The 19,625-nt window shown below is 48.4% G+C and overlaps 27 non-coding genes across 27 annotated transcripts; all 27 read right to left on the bottom strand.

The window, feature by feature from the left end:
* Window positions 1-381: 381 nt before the first annotated feature.
* trnae-cuc (transfer RNA glutamic acid (anticodon CUC)) lies at window positions 382-453 on the bottom strand. The gene has a single exon. It is a non-coding gene; the product is annotated as a tRNA-Glu (tRNA).
* Window positions 454-1,463: 1,010 nt separating this feature from the next.
* trnaf-gaa (transfer RNA phenylalanine (anticodon GAA)) lies at window positions 1,464-1,536 on the bottom strand. The gene has a single exon. It is a non-coding gene; the product is annotated as a tRNA-Phe (tRNA).
* A 1,482-nt stretch (window positions 1,537-3,018) lies between these two features.
* On the bottom strand, window positions 3,019-3,092 carry trnai-aau (transfer RNA isoleucine (anticodon AAU)). The gene has a single exon. It is a non-coding gene; the product is annotated as a tRNA-Ile (tRNA).
* Window positions 3,093-3,507: 415 nt separating this feature from the next.
* On the bottom strand, window positions 3,508-3,580 carry trnaf-gaa (transfer RNA phenylalanine (anticodon GAA)). The gene has a single exon. It is a non-coding gene; the product is annotated as a tRNA-Phe (tRNA).
* An 897-nt stretch (window positions 3,581-4,477) lies between these two features.
* Window positions 4,478-4,549, bottom strand: trnae-cuc (transfer RNA glutamic acid (anticodon CUC)). Its single transcript has one exon. It is a non-coding gene; the product is annotated as a tRNA-Glu (tRNA).
* A 513-nt stretch (window positions 4,550-5,062) lies between these two features.
* trnai-aau (transfer RNA isoleucine (anticodon AAU)) lies at window positions 5,063-5,136 on the bottom strand. The gene has a single exon. It is a non-coding gene; the product is annotated as a tRNA-Ile (tRNA).
* Window positions 5,137-5,551: 415 nt separating this feature from the next.
* On the bottom strand, window positions 5,552-5,624 carry trnaf-gaa (transfer RNA phenylalanine (anticodon GAA)). Its single transcript has one exon. It is a non-coding gene; the product is annotated as a tRNA-Phe (tRNA).
* Window positions 5,625-6,521: 897 nt separating this feature from the next.
* trnae-cuc (transfer RNA glutamic acid (anticodon CUC)) lies at window positions 6,522-6,593 on the bottom strand. Its single transcript has one exon. It is a non-coding gene; the product is annotated as a tRNA-Glu (tRNA).
* Window positions 6,594-7,104: 511 nt separating this feature from the next.
* Window positions 7,105-7,178, bottom strand: trnai-aau (transfer RNA isoleucine (anticodon AAU)). The gene has a single exon. It is a non-coding gene; the product is annotated as a tRNA-Ile (tRNA).
* Window positions 7,179-7,593: 415 nt separating this feature from the next.
* Window positions 7,594-7,666, bottom strand: trnaf-gaa (transfer RNA phenylalanine (anticodon GAA)). Its single transcript has one exon. It is a non-coding gene; the product is annotated as a tRNA-Phe (tRNA).
* An 897-nt stretch (window positions 7,667-8,563) lies between these two features.
* On the bottom strand, window positions 8,564-8,635 carry trnae-cuc (transfer RNA glutamic acid (anticodon CUC)). Its single transcript has one exon. It is a non-coding gene; the product is annotated as a tRNA-Glu (tRNA).
* A 511-nt stretch (window positions 8,636-9,146) lies between these two features.
* trnai-aau (transfer RNA isoleucine (anticodon AAU)) lies at window positions 9,147-9,220 on the bottom strand. The gene has a single exon. It is a non-coding gene; the product is annotated as a tRNA-Ile (tRNA).
* Window positions 9,221-9,635: 415 nt separating this feature from the next.
* trnaf-gaa (transfer RNA phenylalanine (anticodon GAA)) lies at window positions 9,636-9,708 on the bottom strand. The gene has a single exon. It is a non-coding gene; the product is annotated as a tRNA-Phe (tRNA).
* Window positions 9,709-10,605: 897 nt separating this feature from the next.
* trnae-cuc (transfer RNA glutamic acid (anticodon CUC)) lies at window positions 10,606-10,677 on the bottom strand. The gene has a single exon. It is a non-coding gene; the product is annotated as a tRNA-Glu (tRNA).
* Window positions 10,678-11,188: 511 nt separating this feature from the next.
* On the bottom strand, window positions 11,189-11,262 carry trnai-aau (transfer RNA isoleucine (anticodon AAU)). Its single transcript has one exon. It is a non-coding gene; the product is annotated as a tRNA-Ile (tRNA).
* Window positions 11,263-11,677: 415 nt separating this feature from the next.
* Window positions 11,678-11,750, bottom strand: trnaf-gaa (transfer RNA phenylalanine (anticodon GAA)). The gene has a single exon. It is a non-coding gene; the product is annotated as a tRNA-Phe (tRNA).
* Window positions 11,751-12,647: 897 nt separating this feature from the next.
* trnae-cuc (transfer RNA glutamic acid (anticodon CUC)) lies at window positions 12,648-12,719 on the bottom strand. The gene has a single exon. It is a non-coding gene; the product is annotated as a tRNA-Glu (tRNA).
* Window positions 12,720-13,230: 511 nt separating this feature from the next.
* On the bottom strand, window positions 13,231-13,304 carry trnai-aau (transfer RNA isoleucine (anticodon AAU)). Its single transcript has one exon. It is a non-coding gene; the product is annotated as a tRNA-Ile (tRNA).
* Window positions 13,305-13,719: 415 nt separating this feature from the next.
* trnaf-gaa (transfer RNA phenylalanine (anticodon GAA)) lies at window positions 13,720-13,792 on the bottom strand. The gene has a single exon. It is a non-coding gene; the product is annotated as a tRNA-Phe (tRNA).
* Window positions 13,793-14,689: 897 nt separating this feature from the next.
* trnae-cuc (transfer RNA glutamic acid (anticodon CUC)) lies at window positions 14,690-14,761 on the bottom strand. Its single transcript has one exon. It is a non-coding gene; the product is annotated as a tRNA-Glu (tRNA).
* A 511-nt stretch (window positions 14,762-15,272) lies between these two features.
* trnai-aau (transfer RNA isoleucine (anticodon AAU)) lies at window positions 15,273-15,346 on the bottom strand. Its single transcript has one exon. It is a non-coding gene; the product is annotated as a tRNA-Ile (tRNA).
* A 415-nt stretch (window positions 15,347-15,761) lies between these two features.
* Window positions 15,762-15,834, bottom strand: trnaf-gaa (transfer RNA phenylalanine (anticodon GAA)). The gene has a single exon. It is a non-coding gene; the product is annotated as a tRNA-Phe (tRNA).
* An 897-nt stretch (window positions 15,835-16,731) lies between these two features.
* trnae-cuc (transfer RNA glutamic acid (anticodon CUC)) lies at window positions 16,732-16,803 on the bottom strand. Its single transcript has one exon. It is a non-coding gene; the product is annotated as a tRNA-Glu (tRNA).
* A 511-nt stretch (window positions 16,804-17,314) lies between these two features.
* Window positions 17,315-17,388, bottom strand: trnai-aau (transfer RNA isoleucine (anticodon AAU)). The gene has a single exon. It is a non-coding gene; the product is annotated as a tRNA-Ile (tRNA).
* A 415-nt stretch (window positions 17,389-17,803) lies between these two features.
* On the bottom strand, window positions 17,804-17,876 carry trnaf-gaa (transfer RNA phenylalanine (anticodon GAA)). The gene has a single exon. It is a non-coding gene; the product is annotated as a tRNA-Phe (tRNA).
* Window positions 17,877-18,773: 897 nt separating this feature from the next.
* Window positions 18,774-18,845, bottom strand: trnae-cuc (transfer RNA glutamic acid (anticodon CUC)). The gene has a single exon. It is a non-coding gene; the product is annotated as a tRNA-Glu (tRNA).
* A 511-nt stretch (window positions 18,846-19,356) lies between these two features.
* On the bottom strand, window positions 19,357-19,430 carry trnai-aau (transfer RNA isoleucine (anticodon AAU)). Its single transcript has one exon. It is a non-coding gene; the product is annotated as a tRNA-Ile (tRNA).
* Window positions 19,431-19,625: the final 195 nt, after the last annotated feature.

Genomic DNA, 19,625 nt, shown 5'->3' with positions numbered 1-19,625 from the left:
TTGGTAAGTTTCAAAATTTGCATTTTTCACACTGGCAATGAAAATAATCGATAGCCGTGCCTGTGATAAGCTAAGTTTGTTCGGGAGATGCAGTGGGCAAGGAGATATACGGAAGACTGATAAAAACCGTGACTGCCCTGACACTGTGAGCTGCAGTTAAATGTTGGCAACATTTAAAGTCAGCCAGTCTAAATTTGACAGAAATCAAGTCCTGCTGACTTTGAAACAGCACGCATTTTACAGAAATCAAGAATGTGCATTTTGTATCGCTGTATGAAGAGTGATGTTGAGCAGCGGTGTGGAAAGTTGAATCAGGGGCGGAGCATTGTTCCGTAAGGGTGCATTGCATGGTGGCAATTCAAACAGCCCCAAAACGCACTGTTCCCTGACCGGGAATCGAACCCGGGCCGCGGCGGTGAGAGCGCCGAATCCTAACCACTAGACCACCAGGGAAGCTGCAGCCAGCCTCCTGGCAGCAAGCACATCAACGCAGCTTTTCATGCTTGCTCCTTTGCAATTCAGATCCTTTCGCGCCAGGCAAACTGTTCGGACAAAATTATATTTTTTACATGAGAACACAACAGACGTGTTCGCGAAAGCACGGCACCAAGTGCGGGTAGGCATCCACTTGAAATCGATTTCCTCCTGTGTTTTTCTCTGGATGTTGTCTCTCTCGGTGCTGGGCGAACAATTCATTGATGCATTTGTCCTGAACTGAAGCCTTTTACCCATCTCGCGGGGTCAGAGCCGCTCTGTCTGTGTATTACCTGCCTGTGACACTTATCGGCAACATGCCGCCTGTTCAACAGCAAACCCAGAAAGACAAAAGAACAGAAAGATGTGTCTCTCAGCCCCGGTGGCAAAGGATGTTAATCCAAATATATCCCCCGTGAGAGTCTGTGTGCATTGGCTTCCTTATAAAGTTTGTATTGGAAATGTGCGGGAAAAGCGTAAAATTATGAAAACATCCTGATGGCCCTTACGGGGATCGAACCCGCGACCCTTGGCGTTATTAGCACCACGCTCTCACCAACTGAGCTAACCGGCCACAATGCTCCCGTTGGCCAGGCTCGAACCTAGGCTGGGAAATTGTCTTTCAGGCTCACACTGGGTGACCGAGTTACTGCACAAACATTGAACACACCACATCGCTTAAACATTGTTAACTGTTCGTATATACAACTGGGCAGAGTGTAAATCCAAAGTAACAGAAAGACTGGTCTAACAAACCTCATTCTAAAAATTTTTGTCGCACCACAGCCCCTCCCACAAACACTGTCCCGGTATAAAAGCAGACGGCGGGACCCCGACTGAATTCGAACCTGCAGCGGACGGTTGGAGCCGGATCCAGCATGTCCGACGTGGTTTCAATCCCATTCGTTTGGGAAACGCGTCATCAGGAGCGTAAAATTTCTCTTGATTCGTACCTTTTGTAGTGAAGGAGACAGAAAGTAACTAAAACCTGCCGAAACCCGGGATCGAACCAGGGACCTTTAGATCTTCAGTCTAACGCTCTCCCAACTGAGCTATTTCGGCTTCACGTCAAACGCAGTATTCTGTCGTTCTTTTGGAGGATTTTCTATCCCCGGGTGGAATTGCCCCTCTCGGTCATTCCTCACTTCGGGCAATGTGACCCGACCAGATCTCGGAGCTCAGGTTCTGTTAATGTAAAGCTGCAGTGTTGATAAAGATACAAAGCTGACACAGCACGGGGGACCTCACCGTGTTGGACACGGCGTGAAATGCAATGACATGTTCAAATAAAGTTACAGAGCACAACACATGTGTAAAATTCCCTGTTCTTTTCTCCACACTGATGGGTTGCGAAGGGAGAGACGGGCCGAAGTCTCACTGAGCAGCACTGATCACGAGCCAAATCAAGTTCAATCTTCAGCTGCAGGTATGGTGCTGAGCCCCACACAGAAGTGAAAATGCCCGTGGTTCTTAGTTCCTCGCACAGTGGGCTACTGAGCAATACAGGAAGGGCTAATGATCATCTTAATGCTCAAGTTATCAGGGGCCACGGACTCTCTGATTCCAGGCTTGCACACGTTGGTAAGTTTCAAAATTTGCATTTTTCACACTGGCAATGAAAATAATCGATAGCCGTGCCTGTGATAAGCTAAGTTTGTTCGGGAGATGCAGTGGGCAAGGAGATATACGGAAGACTGATAAAAACCGTGACTGCCCTGACACTGTGAGCTGCAGTTAAATGTTGGCAACATTTAAAGTCAGCCAGTCTAAATTTGACAGAAATCAAGTCCTGCTGACTTTGAAACAGCACGCATTTTACAGAAATCAAGAATGTGCATTTTGTATCGCTGTATGAAGAGTGATGTTGAGCAGCGGTGTGGAAAGTTGAATCAGGGGCGGAGCATTGTTCCGTAAGGGTGCATTGCATGGTGGCAATTCAAACAGCCCCAAAACGCACTGTTCCCTGACCGGGAATCGAACCCGGGCCGCGGCGGTGAGAGCGCCGAATCCTAACCACTAGATAACCAGGGAAGCTGCAGCCAGCCTCCTGGCAGCAAGCACATCAACGCAGCTTTTCATGCTTGCTCCTTTGCAATTCAGATCCTTTCGCGCCAGGCAAACTGTTCGGACAAAATTATATTTTTTACATGAGAACACAACAGACGTGTTCGCGAAAGCACGGCACCAAGTGCGGGTAGGCATCCACTTGAAATCGATTTCCTCCTGTGTTTTTCTCTGGATGTTGTCTCTCTCGGTGCTGGGCGAACAATTCATTGATGCATTTGTCCTGAACTGAAGCCTTTTACCCATCTCGCGGGGTCAGAGCCGCTCTGTCTGTGTATTACCTGCCTGTGACACTTATCGGCAACATGCCGCCTGTTCAACAGCAAACCCAGAAAGACCAGAAAGATGTGTCTCTCAGCCCCGGTGGCAAAGGATGTTAATCCAAATATATCCCCCGTGAGAGTCTGTGTGCATTGGCTTCCTTATAAAGTTTGTATTGGAAATGTGCGGGAAAAGCGTAAAATTATGAAAACATCCTGATGGCCCGTACGGGGATCGAACCCGCGACCTTGGCGTTATTAGCACCACGCTCTCACCAACTGAGCTAACCGGCCACAATGCTCCCGTTGGCCAGGCTCGAACCTAGGCTGGAAAATTGTCTTTCAGGCTCACACTGGGTGACCGAGTTACTGCACAAACATTGAACACACCACATCGCTTAAACATTGTTAACTGTTCGTATATACAACTGGGCAGAGTGTAAATCCAAAGTAACAGAAAGACTGGTCTAACAAACCTCATTCTAAAGTTTTTTGTCGCACCACAGCCCCTCCCACAAACACTGTCCCAGTATAAAAGCAGACGGCGGGACCCCGACTGAATTCGAACCTGCAGCGGACGGTTGGAGCCGGATCCAGCATGTCCGACGTGGTTTCACTCCCATTCGTTTGGGAAACGCGTCATCAGGAGCGTAAAATTTCTCTTGATTCGTACCTTTTGTCGTGAAGGAGACAGAAAGTAACTAAAACCTGCCGAAACCCGGGATCGAACCAGGGACCTTTAGATCTTCAGTCTAACGCTCTCCCAACTGAGCTATTTCGGCTTCACATCAAACGCAGTATTCTGTCGTTCTTTTGGAGGATTTTCTATCCCCGGGTGGAATTGCCCCTCTCGCTCATTCCTCACTTCGGGCAATGTGACCCGACCAGATCTCGGAGCTCAGGTTCTGTTAATGTAAAGCTGCAGTGTTGATAAAGATACAAAGCTGACACAGCACGGGGGACCTCACCGTGTTGGACACAGCGTGAAATGCAATGACATGTTCAAATAAAGTTACAGAGCACAACACATGTGTAAAATTCCCTGTTCTTTTCTCCACACTGATGGGTTGCGAAGGGAGAGACGGGCCGAAGTCTCACTGAGCCGCACTGATCACGAGCCAAATCAAGTTCAATCTTCAGCTGCAGGTATGGTGCTGAGCCCCACACAGAAGTGAAAATGCCCGTGGTTCTTAGTTCCTCGCACAGTGGGCTACTGAGCAATACAGGAAGGGCTAATGATCATCTTAATGCTCAAGTTATCAGGGGCCACGGACTCTCTGATTCCAGGCTTGCACACGTTGGTAAGTTTCAAAATTTGCATTTTTCACACTGGCAATGAAAATAATCGATAGCCGTGCCTGTGATAAGCTAAGTTTGTTCGGGAGATGCAGTGGGCAAGGAGATATACGGAAGACTGATAAAAACCGTGACTGCCCTGACACTGTGAGCTGCAGTTAAATGTTGGCAACATTTAAAGTCAGCCAGTCTAAATTTGACAGAAATCAAGTCCTGCTGACTTTGAAACAGCACGCATTTTACAGAAATCAAGAATGTGCATTTTGTATCGCTGTATGAAGAGTGATGTTGAGCAGCGGTGTGGAAAGTTGAATCAGGGGCGGAGCATTGTTCCGTAAGGGTGCATTGCATGGTGGCAATTCAAACAGCCCCAAAACGCACTGTTCCCTGACCGGGAATCGAACCCGGGCCGCGGCGGTGAGAGCGCCGAATCCTAACCACTAGACCACCAGGGAAGCTGCAGCCAGCCTCCTGGCAGCAAGCACATCAACGCAGCTTTTCATGCTTGCTCCTTTGCAATTCAGATCCTTTCGCGCCAGGCAAACTGTTCGGACAAAATTATATTTTTTACATGAGAACACAACAGACGTGTTCGCGAAAGCACGGCACCAAGTGCGGGTAGGCATCCACTTGAAATCGATTTCCTCCTGTGTTTTTCTCTGGATGTTGTCTCTCTCGGTGCTGGGCGAACAATTCATTGATGCATTTGTCCTGAACTGAAGCCTTTTACCCATCTCGCGGGGTCAGAGCCGCTCTGTCTGTGTATTACCTGCCTGTGACACTTATCGGCAACATGCCGCCTGTTCAACAGCAAACCCAGAAAGACCAGAAAGATGTGTCTCTCAGCCCCGGTGGCAAAGGATGTTAATCCAAATATATCCCCCGTGAGAGTCTGTGTGCATTGGCTTCCTTATAAAGTTTGTATTGGAAATGTGCGGGAAAAGCGTAAAATTATGAAAACATCCTGATGGCCCGTACGGGGATCGAACCCGCGACCTTGGCGTTATTAGCACCACGCTCTCACCAACTGAGCTAACCGGCCACAATGCTCCCGTTGGCCAGGCTCGAACCTAGGCTGGAAAATTGTCTTTCAGGCTCACACTGGGTGACCGAGTTACTGCACAAACATTGAACACACCACATCGCTTAAACATTGTTAACTGTTCGTATATACAACTGGGCAGAGTGTAAATCCAAAGTAACAGAAAGACTGGTCTAACAAACCTCATTCTAAAGTTTTTTGTCGCACCACAGCCCCTCCCACAAACACTGTCCCAGTATAAAAGCAGACGGCGGGACCCCGACTGAATTCGAACCTGCAGCGGACGGTTGGATCCGGATCCAGCATGTCCGACGTGGTTTCACTCCCATTCGTTTGGGAAACGCGTCATCAGGAGCGTAAAATTTCTCTTGATTCGTACCTTTTGTCGTGAAGGAGACAGAAAGTAACTAAAACCTGCCGAAACCCGGGATCGAACCAGGGACCTTTAGATCTTCAGTCTAACGCTCTCCCAACTGAGCTATTTCGGCTTCACATCAAACGCAGTATTCTGTCGTTCTTTTGGAGGATTTTCTATCCCCGGGTGGAATTGCCCCTCTCGCTCATTCCTCACTTCGGGCAATGTGACCCGACCAGATCTCGGAGCTCAGGTTCTGTTAATGTAAAGCTGCAGTGTTGATAAAGATACAAAGCTGACACAGCACGGGGGACCTCACCGTGTTGGACACAGCGTGAAATGCAATGACATGTTCAAATAAAGTTACAGAGCACAACACATGTGTAAAATTCCCTGTTCTTTTCTCCACACTGATGGGTTGCGAAGGGAGAGACGGGCCGAAGTCTCACTGAGCCGCACTGATCACGAGCCAAATCAAGTTCAATCTTCAGCTGCAGGTATGGGGCTGAGCCCCACACAGAAGTGAAAATGCCCTTGGTTCTTAGTTCCTCGCACAGTGGGCTACTGAGCAATACAGGAAGGGCTAATGATCATCTTAATGCTCAAGTTATCAGGGGCCACGGACTCTCTGATTCCAGGCTTGCACACGTTGGTAAGTTTCAAAATTTGCATTTTTCACACTGGCAATGAAAATAATCGATAGCCGTGCCTGTGATAAGCTAAGTTTGTTCGGGAGATGCAGTGGGCAAGGAGATATACGGAAGACTGATAAAAACCGTGACTGCCCTGACACTGTGAGCTGCAGTTAAATGTTGGCAACATTTAAAGTCAGCCAGTCTAAATTTGACAGAAATCAAGTCCTGCTGACTTTGAAACAGCACGCATTTTACAGAAATCAAGAATGTGCATTTTGTATCGCTGTATGAAGAGTGATGTTGAGCAGCGGTGTGGAAAGTTGAATCAGGGGCGGAGCATTGTTCCGTAAGGGTGCATTGCATGGTGGCAATTCAAACAGCCCCAAAACGCACTGTTCCCTGACCGGGAATCGAACCCGGGCCGCGGCGGTGAGAGCGCCGAATCCTAACCACTAGACCACCAGGGAAGCTGCAGCCAGCCTCCTGGCAGCAAGCACATCAACGCAGCTTTTCATGCTTGCTCCTTTGCAATTCAGATCCTTTCGCGCCAGGCAAACTGTTCGGACAAAATTATATTTTTTACATGAGAACACAACAGACGTGTTCGCGAAAGCACGGCACCAAGTGCGGGTAGGCATCCACTTGAAATCGATTTCCTCCTGTGTTTTTCTCTGGATGTTGTCTCTCTCGGTGCTGGGCGAACAATTCATTGATGCATTTGTCCTGAACTGAAGCCTTTTACCCATCTCGCGGGGTCAGAGCCGCTCTGTCTGTGTATTACCTGCCTGTGACACTTATCGGCAACATGCCGCCTGTTCAACTTTCAACAGCAAACCCAGAAAGATGTGTCTCTCAGCCCCGGTGGCAAAGGATGTTAATCCAAATATATCCCCCGTGAGAGTCTGTGTGCATTGGCTTCCTTATAAAGTTTGTATTGGAAATGTGCGGGAAAAGCGTAAAATTATGAAAACATCCTGATGGCCCGTACGGGGATCGAACCCGCGACCTTGGCGTTATTAGCACCACGCTCTCACCAACTGAGCTAACCGGCCACAATGCTCCCGTTGGCCAGGCTCGAACCTAGGCTGGAAAATTGTCTTTCAGGCTCACACTGGGTGACCGAGTTACTGCACAAACATTGAACACACCACATCGCTTAAACATTGTTAACTGTTCGTATATACAACTGGGCAGAGTGTAAATCCAAAGTAACAGAAAGACTGGTCTAACAAACCTCATTCTAAAGTTTTTTGTCGCACCACAGCCCCTCCCACAAACACTGTCCCGGTATAAAAGCAGACGGCGGGACCCCGACTGAATTCGAACCTGCAGCGGACGGTTGGAGCCGGATCCAGCATGTCCGACGTGGTTTCACTCCCATTCGTTTGGGAAACGCGTCATCAGGAGCGTAAAATTTCTCTTGATTCGTACCTTTTGTAGTGAAGGAGAGAGAAAGTAACTAAAACCTGCCGAAACTCGGGATCGAACCAGGGACCTTTAGATCTTCAGTCTAACGCTCTCCCAACTGAGCTATTTCGGCTTCACATCAAACGCAGTATTCTGTCGTTCTTTTGGAGGATTTTCTATCCCCGGGTGGAATTGCCCCTCTCGCTCATTCCTCATTTCGGGCAATGTGACCCGACCAGATCTCGGAGCTCAGGTTCTGTTAATGTAAAGCTGCAGTGTTGATAAAGATACAAAGCTGACACAGCACGGGGGACCTCACCGTGTTGGACACAGCGTGAAATGCAATGACATGTTCAAATAAAGTTACAGAGCACAACACATGTGTAAAATTCCCTGTTCTTTTCTCCACACTGATGGGTTGCGAAGGGAGAGACGGGCCGAAGTCTCACTGAGCCGCACTGATCACGAGCCAAATCAAGTTCAATCTTCAGCTGCAGGTATGGTGCTGAGCCCCACACAGAAGTGAAAATGCCCGTGGTTCTTAGTTCCTCGCACAGTGGGCTACTGAGCAATACAGGAAGGGCTAATGATCATCTTAATGCTCAAGTTATCAGGGGCCACGGACTCTCTGATTCCAGGCTTGCACACGTTGGTAAGTTTCAAAATTTGCATTTTTCACACTGGCAATGAAAATAATCGATAGCCGTGCCTGTGATAAGCTAAGTTTGTTCGGGAGATGCAGTGGGCAAGGAGATATACGGAAGACTGATAAAAACAGTGACTGCCCTGACACTGTGAGCTGCAGTTAAATGTTGGCAACATTTAAAGTCAGCCAGTCTAAATTTGACAGAAATCAAGTCCTGCTGACTTTGAAACAGCACGCATTTTACAGAAATCAAGAATGTGCATTTTGTATCGCTGTATGAAGAGTGATGTTGAGCAGCGGTGTGGAAAGTTGAATCAGGGGCGGAGCATTGTTCCGTAAGGGTGCATTGCATGGTGGCAATTCAAACAGCCCCAAAACGCACTGTTCCCTGACCGGGAATCGAACCCGGGCCGCGGCGGTGAGAGCGCCGAATCCTAACCACTAGACCACCAGGGAAGCTGCAGCCAGCCTCCTGGCAGCAAGCACATCAACGCAGCTTTTCATGCTTGCTCCTTTGCAATTCAGATCCTTTCGCGCCAGGCAAACTGTTCGGACAAAATTATATTTTTTACATGAGAACACAACAGACGTGTTCGCGAAAGCACGGCACCAAGTGCGGGTAGGCATCCAATTGAAATCGATTTCCTCCTGTGTTTTTCTCTGGATGTTGTCTCTCTCGGTGCTGGGCGAACAATTCATTGATGCATTTGTCCTGAACTGAAGCCTTTTACCCATCTCGCGGGGTCAGAGCCGCTCTGTCTGTGTATTACCTGCCTGTGACACTTATCGGCAACATGCCGCCTGTTCAACTTTCAACAGCAAACCCAGAAAGATATGTCTCTCAGCCCCGGTGGCAAAGGATGTTAATCCAAATATATCCCCCGTGAGAGTCTGTGTGCATTGGCTTCCTTATAAAGTTTGTATTGGAAATGTGCGGGAAAAGCGTAAAATTATGAAAACATCCTGATGGCCCGTACGGGGATCGAACCCGCGACCTTGGCGTTATTAGCACCACGCTCTCACCAACTGAGCTAACCGGCCACAATGCTCCCGTTGGCCAGGCTCGAACCTAGGCTGGAAAATTGTCTTTCAGGCTCACACTGGGTGACCGAGTTACTGCACAAACATTGAACACACCACATCGCTTAAACATTGTTAACTGTTCGTATATACAACTGGGCAGAGTGTAAATCCAAAGTAACAGAAAGACTGGTCTAACAAACCTCATTCTAAAAATTTTTGTCGCACCACAGCCGCTCCCACAAACACTGTCCCGGTATAAAAGCAGACGGCGGGACCCCGACTGAATTCGAACCTGCAGCGGACGGTTGGAGCCGGATCCAGCATGTCCGACGTGGTGTCACTCCCATTCGTTTGGGAAACGCGTCATCAGGAGCGTAAAATTTCTCTTGATTCGTACCTTTTGTAGTGAAGGAGACAGAAAGTAACTAAAACCTGCCGAAACCCGGGATCGAACCAGGGACCTTTAGATCTTCAGTCTAACGCTCTCCCAACTGAGCTATTTCGGCTTCACGTCAAACGCAGTATTCTGTCGTTCTTTTGGAGGATTTTCTATCCCCGGGTGGAATTGCCCCTCTCGCTCATTCCTCACTTCGGGCAATGTGACCCGACCAGATCTCGGAGCTCAGGTTCTGTTAATGTAAAGCTGCAGTGTTGATAAAGATACAAAGCTGACACAGCACGGGGGACCTCACCGTGTTGGACACGGCGTGAAATGCAATGACATGTTCAAATAAAGTTACAGAGCACAACACATGTGTAAAATTCCCTGTTCTTTTCTCCACACTGATGGGTTGCGAAGGGAGAGACGGGCCGAAGTCTCACTGAGCCGCACTGATCACGAGCCAAATCAAGTTCAATCTTCAGCTGCAGGTATGGTGCTGAGCCCCACACAGAAGTGAAAATGCCCGTGGTTCTTAGTTCCTCGCACAGTGGGCTACTGAGCAATACAGGAAGGGCTAATGATCATCTTAATGCTCAAGTTATCAGGGGCCACGGACTCTCTGATTCCAGGCTTGCACACGTTGGTAAGTTTCAAAATTTGCATTTTTCACACTGGCAATGAAAATAATCGATAGCCGTGCCTGTGATAAGCTAAGTTTGTTCGGGAGATGCAGTGGGCAAGGAGATATACGGAAGACTGATAAAAACCGTGACTGCCCTGACACTGTGAGCTGCAGTTAAATGTTGGCAACATTTAAAGTCAGCCAGTCTAAATTTGACAGAAATCAAGTCCTGCTGACTTTGAAACAGCACGCATTTTACAGAAATCAAGAATGTGCATTTTGTATCGCTGTATGAAGAGTGATGTTGAGCAGCGGTGTGGAAAGTTGAATCAGGGGCGGAGCATTGTTCCGTAAGGGTGCATTGCATGGTGGCAATTCAAACAGCCCCAAAACGCACTGTTCCCTGACCGGGAATCGAACCCGGGCCGCGGCGGTGAGAGCGCCGAATCCTAACCACTAGACCACCAGGGAAGCTGCAGCCAGCCTCCTGGCAGCAAGCACATCAACGCAGCTTTTCATGCTTGCTCCTTTGCAATTCAGATCCTTTCGCGCCAGGCAAACTGTTCGGACAAAATTATATTTTTTACATGAGAACACAACAGACGTGTTCGCGAAAGCACGGCACCAAGTGCGGGTAGGCATCCACTTGAAATCGATTTCCTCCTGTGTTTTTCTCTGGATGTTGTCTCTCTCGGTGCTGGGCGAACAATTCATTGATGCATTTGTCCTGAACTGAAGCCTTTTACCCATCTCGCGGGGTCAGAGCCGCTCTGTCTGTGTATTACCTGCCTGTGACACTTATCGGCAACATGCCGCCTGTTCAACTTTCAACAGCAAACCCAGAAAGATATGTCTCTCAGCCCCGGTGGCAAAGGATGTTAATCCAAATATATCCCCCGTGAGAGTCTGTGTGCATTGGCTTCCTTATAAAGTTTGTATTGGAAATGTGCGGGAAAAGCGTAAAATTATGAAAACATCCTGATGGCCCGTACGGGGATCGAACCCGCGACCTTGGCGTTATTAGCACCACGCTCTCACCAACTGAGCTAACCGGCCACAATGCTCCCGTTGGCCAGGCTCGAACCTAGGCTGGAAAATTGTCTTTCAGGCTCACACTGGGTGACCGAGTTACTGCACAAACATTGAACACACCACATCGCTTAAACATTGTTAACTGTTCGTATATACAACTGGGCAGAGTGTAAATCCAAAGTAACAGAAAGACTGGTCTAACAAACCTCATTCTAAAGTTTTTTGTCGCACCACAGCCCCTCCCACAAACACTGTCCCGGTATAAAAGCAGACGGCGGGACCCCGACTGAATTCGAACCTGCAGCGGACGGTTGGAGCCGGATCCAGCATGTCCGACGTGGTTTCACTCCCATTCGTTTGGGAAACGCGTCATCAGGAGCGTAAAATTTCTCTTGATTCGTACCTTTTGTAGTGAAGGAGAGAGAAAGTAACTAAAACCTGCCGAAACCCGGGATCGAACCAGGGACCTTTAGATCTTCAGTCTAACGCTCTCCCAACTGAGCTATTTCGGCTTCACATCAAACGCAGTATTCTGTCGTTCTTTTGGAGGATTTTCTATCCCCGGGTGGAATTGCCCCTCTCGCTCATTCCTCACTTCGGGCAATGTGACCCGACCAGATCTCGGAGCTCAGGTTCTGTTAATGTAAAGCTGCAGTGTTGATAAAGATACAAAGCTGACACAGCACGGGGGACCTCACCGTGTTGGACACAGCGTGAAATGCAATGACATGTTCAAATAAAGTTACAGAGCACAACACATGTGTAAAATTCCCTGTTCTTTTCTCCACACTGATGGGTTGCGAAGGGAGAGACGGGCCGAAGTCTCACTGAGCCGCACTGATCACGAGCCAAATCAAGTTCAATCTTCAGCTGCAGGTATGGTGCTGAGCCCCACACAGAAGTGAAAATGCCCGTGGTTCTTAGTTCCTCGCACAGTGGGCTACTGAGCAATACAGGAAGGGCTAATGATCATCTTAATGCTCAAGTTATCAGGGGCCACGGACTCTCTGATTCCAGGCTTGCACACGTTGGTAAGTTTCAAAATTTGCATTTTTCACACTGGCAATGAAAATAATCGATAGCCGTGCCTGTGATAAGCTAAGTTTGTTCGGGAGATGCAGTGGGCAAGGAGATATACGGAAGACTGATAAAAACAGTGACTGCCCTGACACTGTGAGCTGCAGTTAAATGTTGGCAACATTTAAAGTCAGCCAGTCTAAATTTGACAGAAATCAAGTCCTGCTGACTTTGAAACAGCACGCATTTTACAGAAATCAAGAATGTGCATTTTGTATCGCTGTATGAAGAGTGATGTTGAGCAGCGGTGTGGAAAGTTGAATCAGGGGCGGAGCATTGTTCCGTAAGGGTGCATTGCATGGTGGCAATTCAAACAGCCCCAAAACGCACTGTTCCCTGACCGGGAATCGAACCCGGGCCGCGGCGGTGAGAGCGCCGAATCCTAACCACTAGACCACCAGGGAAGCTGCAGCCAGCCTCCTGGCAGCAAGCACATCAACGCAGCTTTTCATGCTTGCTCCTTTGCAATTCAGATCCTTTCGCGCCAGGCAAACTGTTCGGACAAAATTATATTTTTTACATGAGAACACAACAGACGTGTTCGCGAAAGCACGGCACCAAGTGCGGGTAGGCATCCACTTGAAATCGATTTCCTCCTGTGTTTTTCTCTGGATGTTGTCTCTCTCGGTGCTGGGCGAACAATTCATTGATGCATTTGTCCTGAACTGAAGCCTTTTACCCATCTCGCGGGGTCAGAGCCGCTCTGTCTGTGTATTACCTGCCTGTGACACTTATCGGCAACATGCCGCCTGTTCAACTTTCAACAGCAAACCCAGAAAGATATGTCTCTCAGCCCCGGTGGCAAAGGATGTTAATCCAAATATATCCCCCGTGAGAGTCTGTGTGCATTGGCTTCCTTATAAAGTTTGTATTGGAAATGTGCGGGAAAAGCGTAAAATTATGAAAACATCCTGATGGCCCGTACGGGGATCGAACCCGCGACCTTGGCGTTATTAGCACCACGCTCTCACCAACTGAGCTAACCGGCCACAATGCTCCCGTTGGCCAGGCTCGAACCTAGGCTGGAAAATTGTCTTTCAGGCTCACACTGGGTGACCGAGTTACTGCACAAACATTGAACACACCACATCGCTTAAACATTGTTAACTGTTCGTATATACAACTGGGCAGAGTGTAAATCCAAAGTAACAGAAAGACTGGTCTAACAAACCTCATTCTAAAAATTTTTGTCGCACCACAGCCCCTCCCACAAACACTGTCCCGGTATAAAAGCAGACGGCGGGACCCCGACTGAATTCGAACCTGCAGCGGACGGTTGGAGCCGGATCCAGCATGTCCGACGTGGTGTCACTCCCATTCGTTTGGGAAACGCGTCATCAGGAGCGTAAAATTTCTCTTGATTCGTACCTTTTGTAGTGAAGGAGACAGAAAGTAACTAAAACCTGCCGAAACCCGGGATCGAACCAGGGACCTTTAGATCTTCAGTCTAACGCTCTCCCAACTGAGCTATTTCGGCTTCACGTCAAACGCAGTATTCTGTCGTTCTTTTGGAGGATTTTCTATCCCCGGGTGGAATTGCCCCTCTCGCTCATTCCTCACTTCGGGCAATGTGACCCGACCAGATCTCGGAGCTCAGGTTCTGTTAATGTAAAGCTGCAGTGTTGATAAAGATACAAAGCCGACACAGCACGGGGGACCTCACCGTGTTGGACACGGCGTGAAATGCAATGACATGTTCAAATAAAGTTACAGAGCACAACACATGTGTAAAATTCCCTGTTCTTTTCTCCACACTGATGGGTTGCGAAGGGAGAGACGGGCCGAAGTCTCACTGAGCCGCACTGATCACGAGCCAAATCAAGTTCAATCTTCAGCTGCAGGTATGGTGCTGAGCCCCACACAGAAGTGAAAATGCCCGTGGTTCTTAGTTCCTCGCACAGTGGGCTACTGAGCAATACAGGAAGGGCTAATGATCATCTTAATGCTCAAGTTATCAGGGGCCACGGACTCTCTGATTCCAGGCTTGCACACGTTGGTAAGTTTCAAAATTTGCATTTTTCACACTGGCAATGAAAATAATCGATAGCCGTGCCTGTGATAAGCTAAGTTTGTTCGGGAGATGCAGTGGGCAAGGAGATATACGGAAGACTGATAAAAACCGTGACTGCCCTGACACTGTGAGCTGCAGTTAAATGTTGGCAACATTTAAAGTCAGCCAGTCTAAATTTGACAGAAATCAAGTCCTGCTGACTTTGAAACAGCACGCATTTTACAGAAATCAAGAATGTGCATTTTGTATCGCTGTATGAAGAGTGATGTTGAGCAGCGGTGTGGAAAGTTGAATCAGGGGCGGAGCATTGTTCCGTAAGGGTGCATTGCATGGTGGCAATTCAAACAGCCCCAAAACGCACTGTTCCCTGACCGGGAATCGAACCCGGGCCGCGGCGGTGAGAGCGCCGAATCCTAACCACTAGACCACCAGGGAAGCTGCAGCCAGCCTCCTGGCAGCAAGCACATCAACGCAGCTTTTCATGCTTGCTCCTTTGCAATTCAGATCCTTTCGCGCCAGGCAAACTGTTCGGACAAAATTATATTTTTTACATGAGAACACAACAGACGTGTTCGCGAAAGCACGGCACCAAGTGCGGGTAGGCATCCACTTGAAATCGATTTCCTCCTGTGTTTTTCTCTGGATGTTGTCTCTCTCGGTGCTGGGCGAACAATTCATTGATGCATTTGTCCTGAACTGAAGCCTTTTACCCATCTCGCGGGGTCAGAGCCGCTCTGTCTGTGTATTACCTGCCTGTGACACTTATCGGCAACATGCCGCCTGTTCAACTTTCAACAGCAAACCCAGAAAGATATGTCTCTCAGCCCCGGTGGCAAAGGATGTTAATCCAAATATATCCCCCGTGAGAGTCTGTGTGCATTGGCTTCCTTATAAAGTTTGTATTGGAAATGTGCGGGAAAAGCGTAAAATTATGAAAACATCCTGATGGCCCGTACGGGGATCGAACCCGCGACCTTGGCGTTATTAGCACCACGCTCTCACCAACTGAGCTAACCGGCCACAATGCTCCCGTTGGCCAGGCTCGAACCTAGGCTGGGAAATTGTCTTTCAGGCTCACACTGGGTGACCGAGTTACTGCACAAACATTGAACACACCACATCGCTTAAACATTGTTAACTGTTCGTATATACAACTGGGCAGAGTGTAAATCCAAAGTAACAGAAAGACTGGTCTAACAAACCTCATTCTAAAGTTTTTTGTCGCACCACAGCCCCTCCCACAAACACTGTCCCGGTATAAAAGCAGACGGCGGGACCCCGACTGAATTCGAACCTGCAGCGGACGGTTGGAGCCGGATCCAGCATGTCCGACGTGGTTTCACTCCCATTCGTTTGGGAAACGCGTCATCAGGAGCGTAAAATTTCTCTTGATTCGTACCTTTTGTAGTGAAGGAGAGAGAAAGTAACTAAAACCTGCCGAAACCCGGGATCGAACCAGGGACCTTTAGATCTTCAGTCTAACGCTCTCCCAACTGAGCTATTTCGGCTTCACATCAAACGCAGTATTCTGTCGTTCTTTTGGAGGATTTTCTATCCCCGGGTGGAATTGCCCCTCTCGCTCATTCCTCACTTCGGGCAATGTGACCCGACCAGATCTCGGAGCTCAGGTTCTGTTAATGTAAAGCTGCAGTGTTGATAAAGATACAAAGCTGACACAGCACGGGGGACCTCACCGTGTTGGACACAGCGTGAAATGCAATGACATGTTCAAATAAAGTTACAGAGCACAACACATGTGTAAAATTCCCTGTTCTTTTCTCCACACTGATGGGTTGCGAAGGGAGAGACGGGCCGAAGTCTCACTGAGCCGCACTGATCACGAGCCAAATCAAGTTCAATCTTCAGCTGCAGGTATGGTGCTGAGCCCCACACAGAAGTGAAAATGCCCGTGGTTCTTAGTTCCTCGCACAGTGGGCTACTGAGCAATACAGGAAGGGCTAATGATCATCTTAATGCTCAAGTTATCAGGGGCCACGGACTCTCTGATTCCAGGCTTGCACACGTTGGTAAGTTTCAAAATTTGCATTTTTCACACTGGCAATGAAAATAATCGATAGCCGTGCCTGTGATAAGCTAAGTTTGTTCGGGAGATGCAGTGGGCAAGGAGATATACGGAAGACTGATAAAAACAGTGACTGCCCTGACACTGTGAGCTGCAGTTAAATGTTGGCAACATTTAAAGTCAGCCAGTCTAAATTTGACAGAAATCAAGTCCTGCTGACTTTGAAACAGCACGCATTTTACAGAAATCAAGAATGTGCATTTTGTATCGCTGTATGAAGAGTGATGTTGAGCAGCGGTGTGGAAAGTTGAATCAGGGGCGGAGCATTGTTCCGTAAGGGTGCATTGCATGGTGGCAATTCAAACAGCCCCAAAACGCACTGTTCCCTGACCGGGAATCGAACCCGGGCCGCGGCGGTGAGAGCGCCGAATCCTAACCACTAGACCACCAGGGAAGCTGCAGCCAGCCTCCTGGCAGCAAGCACATCAACGCAGCTTTTCATGCTTGCTCCTTTGCAATTCAGATCCTTTCGCGCCAGGCAAACTGTTCGGACAAAATTATATTTTTTACATGAGAACACAACAGACGTGTTCGCGAAAGCACGGCACCAAGTGCGGGTAGGCATCCACTTGAAATCGATTTCCTCCTGTGTTTTTCTCTGGATGTTGTCTCTCTCGGTGCTGGGCGAACAATTCATTGATGCATTTGTCCTGAACTGAAGCCTTTTACCCATCTCGCGGGGTCAGAGCCGCTCTGTCTGTGTATTACCTGCCTGTGACACTTATCGGCAACATGCCGCCTGTTCAACTTTCAACAGCAAACCCAGAAAGATATGTCTCTCAGCCCCGGTGGCAAAGGATGTTAATCCAAATATATCCCCCGTGAGAGTCTGTGTGCATTGGCTTCCTTATAAAGTTTGTATTGGAAATGTGCGGGAAAAGCGTAAAATTATGAAAACATCCTGATGGCCCGTACGGGGATCGAACCCGCGACCTTGGCGTTATTAGCACCACGCTCTCACCAACTGAGCTAACCGGCCACAATGCTCCCGTTGGCCAGGCTCGAACCTAGGCTGGGAAATTGTCTTTCAGGCTCACACTGGGTGACCGAGTTACTGCACAAACATTGAACACACCACATCGCTTAAACATTGTTAACTGTTCGTATATACAACTGGGCAGAGTGTAAATCCAAAGTAACAGAAAGACTGGTCTAACAAACCTCATTCTAAAGTTTTTTGTCGCACCACAGCCCCTCCCACAAACACTGTCCCGGTATAAAAGCAGACGGCGGGACCCCGACTGAATTCGAACCTGCAGCGGACGGTTGGAGCCGGATCCAGCATGTCCGACGTGGTTTCACTCCCATTCGTTTGGGAAACGCGTCATCAGGAGCGTAAAATTTCTCTTGATTCGTACCTTTTGTAGTGAAGGAGAGAGAAAGTAACTAAAACCTGCCGAAACCCGGGATCGAACCAGGGACCTTTAGATCTTCAGTCTAACGCTCTCCCAACTGAGCTATTTCGGCTTCACATCAAACGCAGTATTCTGTCGTTCTTTTGGAGGATTTTCTATCCCCGGGTGGAATTGCCCCTCTCGCTCATTCCTCACTTCGGGCAATGTGACCCGACCAGATCTCGGAGCTCAGGTTCTGTTAATGTAAAGCTGCAGTGTTGATAAAGATACAAAGCTGACACAGCACGGGGGACCTCACCGTGTTGGACACAGCGTGAAATGCAATGACATGTTCAAATAAAGTTACAGAGCACAACACATGTGTAAAATTCCCTGTTCTTTTCTCCACACTGATGGGTTGCGAAGGGAGAGACGGGCCGAAGTCTCACTGAGCCGCACTGATCACGAGCCAAATCAAGTTCAATCTTCAGCTGCAGGTATGGTGCTGAGCCCCACACAGAAGTGAAAATGCCCGTGGTTCTTAGTTCCTCGCACAGTGGGCTACTGAGCAATACAGGAAGGGCTAATGATCATCTTAATGCTCAAGTTATCAGGGGCCACGGACTCTCTGATTCCAGGCTTGCACACGTTGGTAAGTTTCAAAATTTGCATTTTTCACACTGGCAATGAAAATAATCGATAGCCGTGCCTGTGATAAGCTAAGTTTGTTCGGGAGATGCAGTGGGCAAGGAGATATACGGAAGACTGATAAAAACAGTGACTGCCCTGACACTGTGAGCTGCAGTTAAATGTTGGCAACATTTAAAGTCAGCCAGTCTAAATTTGACAGAAATCAAGTCCTGCTGACTTTGAAACAGCACGCATTTTACAGAAATCAAGAATGTGCATTTTGTATCGCTGTATGAAGAGTGATGTTGAGCAGCGGTGTGGAAAGTTGAATCAGGGGCGGAGCATTGTTCCGTAAGGGTGCATTGCATGGTGGCAATTCAAACAGCCCCAAAACGCACTGTTCCCTGACCGGGAATCGAACCCGGGCCGCGGCGGTGAGAGCGCCGAATCCTAACCACTAGACCACCAGGGAAGCTGCAGCCAGCCTCCTGGCAGCAAGCACATCAACGCAGCTTTTCATGCTTGCTCCTTTGCAATTCAGATCCTTTCGCGCCAGGCAAACTGTTCGGACAAAATTATATTTTTTACATGAGAACACAACAGACGTGTTCGCGAAAGCACGGCACCAAGTGCGGGTAGGCATCCACTTGAAATCGATTTCCTCCTGTGTTTTTCTCTGGATGTTGTCTCTCTCGGTGCTGGGCGAACAATTCATTGATGCATTTGTCCTGAACTGAAGCCTTTTACCCATCTCGCGGGGTCAGAGCCGCTCTGTCTGTGTATTACCTGCCTGTGACACTTATCGGCAACATGCCGCCTGTTCAACTTTCAACAGCAAACCCAGAAAGATATGTCTCTCAGCCCCGGTGGCAAAGGATGTTAATCCAAATATATCCCCCGTGAGAGTCTGTGTGCATTGGCTTCCTTATAAAGTTTGTATTGGAAATGTGCGGGAAAAGCGTAAAATTATGAAAACATCCTGATGGCCCGTACGGGGATCGAACCCGCGACCTTGGCGTTATTAGCACCACGCTCTCACCAACTGAGCTAACCGGCCACAATGCTCCCGTTGGCCAGGCTCGAACCTAGGCTGGAAAATTGTCTTTCAGGCTCACACTGGGTGACCGAGTTACTGCACAAACATTGAACACACCACATCGCTTAAACATTGTTAACTGTTCGTATATACAACTGGGCAGAGTGTAAATCCAAAGTAACAGAAAGACTGGTCTAACAAACCTCATTCTAAAAA

This window comes from Somniosus microcephalus, unplaced genomic scaffold (genome assembly GCF_052327205.1).
Source record: "Somniosus microcephalus isolate GS21.2 unplaced genomic scaffold, FLI_Smic_1.0 unresolved_chr4, whole genome shotgun sequence".
NCBI lineage: Eukaryota > Metazoa > Chordata > Chondrichthyes > Squaliformes > Somniosidae > Somniosus > Somniosus microcephalus.
This window is presented reverse-complemented; position numbering and strand designations above follow the sequence as displayed.